Below are 8,711 nucleotides of genomic sequence, written 5' to 3' on the forward strand. Positions count from 1 at the left end.
TTGAAAGATGAGCTGAGAAAATTCCAGCTCTAAAATTCTGTTAACTTGTAAATTAACCCATAGGAATATTTCCGGGGGGGGGGGGGGGCACGTAAAATATACATAACATAAATTTACCATTTTCACCATGTTAAGTGTTCAGTTCAGTGCCATTAAGTACATTCACAACGTTGTGTACTTATTTTTTAATCATTAATTAAAATGTCAAGGAGACCTACTTATAGAAAGATGTGCCTTAGTAGTAGGCAAACCACTGCAGGAAATTAAAGCTGTTTCTTTGGTTGAAACACACCATCCAGTGCTACCACCAACACACCAAATTGACTGTTTTCTAGAAATGACTTAATAAATACATTGACCGTTTAGCAATCACACCCACAGCTAGTGTACACAGGCCATTTGGGGAGAGTAATCCATCATGCTTAGGTAGAAAACAAATTGTTTTTCTGAACTAATTTTCTGTTTATATATACATACTTTATATGTCAAGTTTTTAAATGGCCACATTGTTTTTAAGTAGTCTGGTTTGATTCTTCCATATAAAACTGTCCAGTTTCCCCATCGCCATTTATTGAAGAGGCTGTCTTTCCCCCATTGTATATTCTTGCCTCTTTTGTCATAGATTAATTGACTATATAAGTATGAGTTTATTTCTGGGCTCTCTATCCTGTTCCATTGATCTGTCTGTTTTTATGCCAGTACGATGCTGCTTTGATTACTGTAGTTTTGTAGTATAGTCTGAAGACAGGGAGCATGATACCTCCAGCTCTGTTCTTCTTTCTCAAGATTGTTTTGGCTGTTCAGGGTCTTTGTGTTTCCATACAATTTTTAGAATTATTTGTTCTAGTTTGTGAAAATGCCATTGGTATTTTGATAGGGCTTGCATTAAATCTGTAGATTGCCAGGGGTATTATTGTCATTTTAACAGTACTAGTTCTTCCAATCCATGAACACAGTATATCTTTCCATCTGTCTGTGTCATCTTCAATTTCTTTCATCAGTGTCATAGTTTTCTGAGTACAGGTCTTTTACCTCATTAGGTAGGTTTATTCCTAGGCATTTTATCCTTTTTGATATCATGGTAAATGGAATCGTTTCCTTAACTTCTCTTTCTGATAGTTTGTTGTTAGTGTATAAAATTGCAACAGATTCCTGTATAATAATTTTGTATCCTGCAACTTTATCAAATTCATTGATTAGTCCTAGTAGTTTTCTGGTGGCATCTTTAGGATTTCCTATGTATAGTATTGTGTCATCTGCAAACAGTGACAGTTTTACTTCTTCCTTTCCAATTTGGATTCCTTTTATTTCCTTTTCTTCTCTGATGGCTGTGGCTAGGGTTTCCAATACTATGTTGAATAAAAGTGGCAAGAGTGGACATTCTTGTCTTGTTCCTGATCTTAGAGGAAATGCTTTCAGCTTTTCACCATTGAATATGATGTTGGCTATAGGTTTGTCATATATGGCCCTTATTATATTGAGGTATATGCCCTCTGTACCCACTTTGCTGAGAGATCTTTATCATAAATGGATATTGAATTTTGTCAAATGCTTTTTCTTCATCTGTGGGGTGATCATGTGATTTTTATCCTCCCTTTTGTTAATGTGGTGTGTCATGTTGATTGATTTACAAATACTGAACCATCCTTGCATCCCTAGGATAAATCCCACTATATCAAGGTACATGATACTTTTAACTTATTGCTGAATTTGGTTTGCTAATATTTTGTTGAGGATTTTTGCATCTACATTCTGTGATATTGGCCTATAATTTTGTTTTTTTGCAGTGTCCTTGACTGATTTTAGTATCAGGGTGAAGCTGGCTTTGTAGAGTAAGTTCAGAAGCATTCCTTCCTCTTCAATTTTTTGGTATAGTCTGAGAAGGACAGAATTTCTTTAAATGTTTGGCAGAATTCATCTGTGAAGCTGTCTGGTCCTGGACTTTTTGGTTTGGAGATTTTTAGATTACTAATTTAATTTCATTACTGGTAATTGGTCTATTCATATTTTCTATTTCTTCCTGATTCAGTCTTGGGAAATTGTGCATTTCTAGGAATTTATCCATTCTTTCTACATTGTCCATTTTATTGGCATGTATTTGTTTGTAGTGATCTTTTATGTAATTCTGTGGTGTTAGTTGTAACCTCTTTCATTTATGATTTTATTTATTTAATTTTTAATTGGTTTCTTGATGAGTCTGGCAAAAGCATTATCAATTTTGTTTATCTTTTCGGGACTTCCCTGGTGGCACAGTGGTTAAGAATCCGCCTGCCAATGCATGGGACACGGGTTTGATCCCTGGTCCAAGAAGATCCCACATGTCGCGGAGCAACTAAGCCCGTGTGCCACAACTACTGAGCATGCACTCTAGAGCCTGCGAGCCACAACTACTGAGCCCACGTGCCACAACTGCTGAAGCCCACACGCCTAGAGCCCATGCTTCACAACAAGAGAAGCCACTGCAACAAGAAGTCCGGGCACTGCAACAAAGAGTAACCCCCGCTCGCCGCAACTAGAGAAAGCCCGCACGCAGCAACGAAGACCCAATGCAGCCAAAAATAAATAAATTTTTTTTTAAGTTTTATCTTTTCAAAAATCGGCTCTTAGTTAAATTAATCTTTTCTATTTTTTAAGTCTCTATTTCATTTACTTCTGTTCTGATCTATATTCTTTCCTTCTACTAACTTTTGGTTTAGTTTGTTCTTCTTTTTCTAGTTCCATTAGGTGTAAGGTTTTGTTATCCACTTCATGTGAATGCAAATGTTCATGATCCTCTTTCCTCACTGGGATGGAAAAGAATTTATTTACCAAAATCAGTGACCACAAATAATGTACCTGAAGCCACATTCATCTGTTCTAACAAAAATACTACATCCAGCATGACTACTGCAGCAAGGCTATTACAGCAAGGTAGTCTACAGTTATTCTGCAGGATCTATATGGCTCCTGCAGAGGCCAGTCTGGTGGATTAAATCGAGATTATCATCTTTGCATCTTTTAGATATTTAAGGGACGCACTCCACTGTCTTCTCTGGGATGCAACATTATTTTTGATTCACTGTTTTGGCTGGGGGTAAGGGTGAGAAGTTTCAAAGGCTTCCCCTTAGTTTTCCCTGGTATGATATTTCTTACCTCACAAACCAAGACCCATTATGGGGCTATGACACGCTTGACATAACCAAGAATGTCGTTCCCAGTTTAGCAACATGAAAATGAACACCAGGTGGGTCTGCAGTCTAATGGGTCAGTGGGAAGTCCCACTTTGTTCAAGACTCCATTCATTACCTGCCCCCCATGTGCTTCCAAACTAATAGGGCATATTATGGACTGAATGTTGGTGTCCCTTAAAAATTCATATATTGAAGACCTAGCCTCCAGTGTAGCTCTATTTGGAAATGAGTTCTGTAAGGACATAAGTAATTAAGATTAAGTGAGATCATAAGGGTGGGGACTTGATCCAATAGGATTGGTGCCCTTATAAGAAGAGACAACAGAGAGTTCATTCTTTCTCTCTTCACATGTGCACACAGAAGAGGTCATGTGAGCATACAGGGAGATGGTGACCACCTACAAGTGAAGAGAAGAGGCCTCAGAATAAAACCTACCTTGGGGGCTTCCCTGGTGGCGCTGTGGTTGAGAGTCTGCCTGCCGATGCAGGGGACACGGGTTCGAGTCTTGGTCTGGGAGGATCCCACATGCCACGGAGCAGCTGGGCCTGTGTGCCACAACTACTGAGCCTGCGCGTCTGGAGCCTGTGCTCCACAACAAGAGAGGCTGCGATAGTGAGAGGCCCGCACACCACGATGAAGAGTGGCCCCAGCTTGCCACAACTAGGGAAAGCCCTCGCACAGAAACGAGGACCCAACACAGCCATAAATAAATAAATTAAAAAAAAAAAAACCTACCTTGACATCACCTTGATCTTGGACTTCCCAACCTCCAGAACTGTGAGAAATATATTTCTGTTGTTTAATCCATCCAGTCTGTAGTATTTTGTTATGGCAACCCAAGCAGACTAATAGAGGGGCATTATGACACTTTGGGTTTCTGTTTATCAATGTCAACTCATTTCCTGCAGCGTTAATAGTCTTCAACATGTCTGGACAGTTCCCTTTCCTCAGTGAACAGAACTGTCACCTGAATAAATGGCCATAGGTCCATTTGGGCGAAGACTGAGGCTACCATCAGGGCATGTACTTCTTGTGGTATTTCAGAGAACTTCCTCCTGGGAATCTAGCTACCTCTTCATGTAGCAGGTTCTGGACCTGAACACTGACTCAGGTCTGGGCAAGGGATCATCTCTTTTCAAATTAAGGTAAGATTTACATAGCACAAAATTCATCATTTTAACCACTTTAGAGTGTACAATTTAGTGATTTTTAGCACATTCACAATGTTGTACAATTATCACCCCTATCTAATTCCAAAACATTTTATTACCTCTAAAAAGAAAATCTGTACCTATTAAGTAGTTGTCACTATTTTCTATGCCACCAACCCCCCACCAGCCCCTGACAACTACTAATCTACTTTCTATCTCTATGGATTTGCCTATTCTAGACATTTCATATAAATGGATTCATATAATATGTCACCTTTCATCTTTACTTTTTAATGGAAGATAACCCTCAGTTTCCTGCTTATCCATTGCCACTTTCTTTTGATTATATGTACTAAACAGCACCTTCATTTCCTGCTCATCTCTTTTGTCTCTAGGGAGGCCATGCTCTGTTAACCATCTTCACAATGTTACGTGGTTCAAGCCTGCCTCTATGAACTGAATGTTTGTGTCCCCACAAAAGCCATACATTTAAAGCCTTAATCCGCAATGTGGTGATATTTGGAGGTGGAGCCTTTGGGGAGTAATTAAATTCAGATGAGATCATGATGGTAGTACCTCCATGATGTGATTAGCATCCTTGTAAGAAGAGGTGGGGACCAGAGCTTCTTCTCTCTACCATGTGAGGATACAGCAAGAAGGCTGCTGTTTATAAACCAGGACGAGGGCCCTCACCAGAAACCACCACACATGCTGGCACCTTGATCTCTGACTTTCAGCCTCCAGAACGGTGAGAAATAAATTCCTGCTGTGTAAGCCACTGAATGTATGGTATTTGTTATAAAAGCCCAAGCTGACTAAGACAGCTGCCATTCCAGCCCCTCTGGACATTACAATAATTGTAACCCCCTGGCTTCTGGCAGATAAGCATCACCCTCTGGCCTCTATAACTTTGGGGTCCCATTGTTCCCATTGCTATCATGAGCCAAGCTCTGTGACAACTTCTCCTTCCATCAGTTATAACCTACAAAGGAGAGCCACCACTGACCTTGTTAGTTATTCTCCTCTCACTTATGCACTCATGATGGTCTTGGTAATGATGTGTCCTCTGGGTCTTGGGCTATAATTCCTTGGTGGGTTTTCTGGTGGTGCATAATATAAACATTTTGGCATGCCCAGTCCCTAAGCCTTTTAATCCCTTCCTCCACCATCAGCCATGGTAGTTCAGGCATTTAAATTTCATTCAGCCTGGGCCATTGCTTTCTCCAAGCTTCTAAGAGTCATCTTAGCTCTGAGTTTGCACCATCCTCTGGCATCCTTGTCAGGATGTTAAATCTGATATCCTAAGAAAGTGGCCCCAAGTCAATAACCTCTTCCTTATCCAGTCTTAAATTTTAGTCACTTTGATCAAGAACCTTCCCTGGCTCCTGTCAGTACATGCTGACTCATTTTTGCAGCTCCTTTGGTTGGTCTCTTTCTTTCCATGTCAAGTCCAGCATGTCCTTGGATGGGTTATGTTGTGACTTAATCTTAGTTATTGGCCTGGAAGCCAGAAGAGGAAGCAAGGACAGATCTTGAGGGAGCCTCCACTGCTTTGCAGAAGAGAGTCCTCTGTAGTGTCTTCCCACAGAAGATAGGAGTACTAGCTCTTAATACGGAGGGGCGGGATATCTCTGCAGGCTCTGATGGTTCAGAGGAATCTGGGGATTCAAAATCTTTGAGGTTATCCACACAAATATCCTCATCCCATACATCAGGGACCCAAGTTTTCCAACCAAAGCCCTCACCTTGACATAGCAGTCCTGCCTTAGCTAAGAAGTCAATTGTCTTTGAAGACCAGTGACTCAAACTAAGTACTGAGTATGGTTTTCAGCAATTTTTGTTCTCTCATTGCAGGAGATAAAGGCCTTTTGTAATTACCAAAGAGGTCTTATGACATTCACACATAGTTTTCAAGTGCTTGTTAAATTCCCTCAACATTTCTTTAGCCCCCTGTAAAGTATCAATGCAACTTACTATCAGTCAGCAAATTTCATGTCATTGTTTTCATTGTTCACCCACTACCACCCTGGCACTTTTCCAAAGCTTGAATTATTGTACCAGTCAAGGCATTCTCCACCAGAACATTTTCCCAAATCACCAATGGTGAAAGTGTAAACAACTTGGCTGCCAATCTTGTGCTAGAAACTATCTTTGCCACACATACCACTTGGGATGCCAGCCAAATGATCCAATTCATAATCTTCACTGCTGGTGCCTTACTGCATCACTTCAGGTCCTTGAGTAAGCAGACACTAAGGTAGTATTAGGAGTGCAAGAGTTTTATTGGAGGGTGAGATCTGTCAAAGTTAGAGGGAATAAAGCAGGACTAGGCAGGGAAACCAATCAAAAACCAATGTAGATCCGACAGTCTTGGCATACCCAGTGGGGCTCTCCAGAATAAAAAAATGCCTATTAGAACTCTTGTATCCTACTTTATGATATGTTTGTTTGAATATAGAAACAATGTTTTGAATTAGTCATTGCTAGGGAAAATTTTAGTAAAAGCATGTCTTGTGGTAAACTGACAGAATTCTGTAACAGTGAACACCAATTTGAAAAATTGGATTCAAGCAAGCTCCTACCAAACATATTTTCAATTTCTTCTCAATTTTCTCTATTCTCTTGAGGTAAGAATATTTTGGAGACCCAGAACCCCATAAATGTGTAGGTAGGGATAACAAGAGGTTTGTTTGTATGTGTTTGCTTTTACTACATTTCAAGCTATGAAGGGAAATCATCAAGAGGAGGCAGTCAGAATGCAGCTACAAAGATAAGTGGGTGCAAGCAGAAACATCAGGCTAATGTTAGACATTCTGTAAAAACAAGTCACTAGTGACATAAGAAAGACTGATAGGCTCCTTAATCCAGGGTCAGTATATTTTACAATTTGGGGATTACTTGTCAAAAGACATTTTCAATAAAGAAAGTGAGATTTTACCATTAAAGCTATAATTTTCAATCACATGTATATTTAACAGTCTCAAATGGTTCATGACCCTCAAGATCAACCTTCTTCTTCAATCCTCAAGATTTACCCTCAAAGTTCATTTTTCATTGAAGCAACACTATTGTTTTCAGTAAAAACATTCACAATTTATCATTTTTACCATCCTGTGAAATGTTCTCAATAAATTCTACAGTATTAGCTAATAAATTCAGGAGATAAGCACCTCCCAGCCTTATATGTGATAGATTTCACCACATTAATTTTTTCAGTTTCTATTCTGTTCACTAAAAATTCATCATCTTGTTGAAAATATTTTTGTTTGTACTTTGCAAATAAATATGAATTCACAAATATTCTCACTGTAAACAATAGTAAACAAAAATCAATGAGAAGCTAGATCAATAATGTTTGTCATCAACATGTTTGCATACATGTTTTGAGCATATAAAAATGTGTCCTTCAACAGTATAGTTCAGAAAGGTCAATTGTTTCAGCTTGGATACCAATTTTTGAGGCAAAACATATTTTAGCTAAATCTGCAGTACCAAACCTTCTCCAAACTTTCTCCCATTCAGTAGCATCGTTGTCCACAAGAATTCTGAAAGTAATTTCAAAAGCAGCTTTAATTATTTCATTTTTGTTTAAAACTTTTAGTGATTTTCTTCATAATTTGTGGGGTTGGTTTTTAAAAACCACTGAAAGATGGGTCATTTTATGCAGTTACTCTGACTTTATCCCCGTAAGTCACACTAAGGTTCAAGCTATTTTGCACCTCCATGATAATAAGACTCATGCTTGAAGAAGCACCAATGGTAGAGTCCTGTACTCCTCACCAAATATACATGTGCTACTCCACATTTCCTTAGACACTTGCAGTTAGATAAGCCTGTGTGACTAGCTTTGGGTTGGGAAAGAAAATAATATATGTCATTTCTAACTCAAAGCTTTTAAGAGCCAGTATGTGATCTTCCAATCTGGAAGCCAGGTTTTGAGATAACAGTCACAATACGGAAGCAAACTAGATTCTTGAGTCCCTGTTTGGAACAGAGCTGCCCTGCAGAGCAACTGGACCCACAGTTGACTGGTCAAGTGAAAAATAGTCACTGTACTCTTAAGCCACTAAGATTTTGAGGTTAATTTGTTAACCTAGCATAGCTTAGCATCTGGGTACATTCTACAATTTTTTTTTTAAGGGAATAGTTTTTTTTGGTTAGTTGTTTTTAATTTTACTAATTTATTTATTTATTTTTGGCTGTGTTGGCTCTTCGTTTCTGTGCGAGGGCTTTCTCTAGTTGTGGCAAGTGGAGGCCACTCTTCATCGCGGTGCGCGGGCCTCTCACTGTTGCGGGCTCTCTTGTTGCGGAGCACAGGCTCCAGACGCGCAGGCTCAGTAATTGTGGCTCACAGGACTAGTTGCTCCGCGGCATGTGGGATCTTCCCAAA

This window comes from Stenella coeruleoalba, assembly GCF_951394435.1.
Source record: "Stenella coeruleoalba genome assembly, chromosome: 5".
In the NCBI taxonomy this organism is placed as follows: Eukaryota; Metazoa; Chordata; class Mammalia; order Artiodactyla; family Delphinidae; genus Stenella; species Stenella coeruleoalba.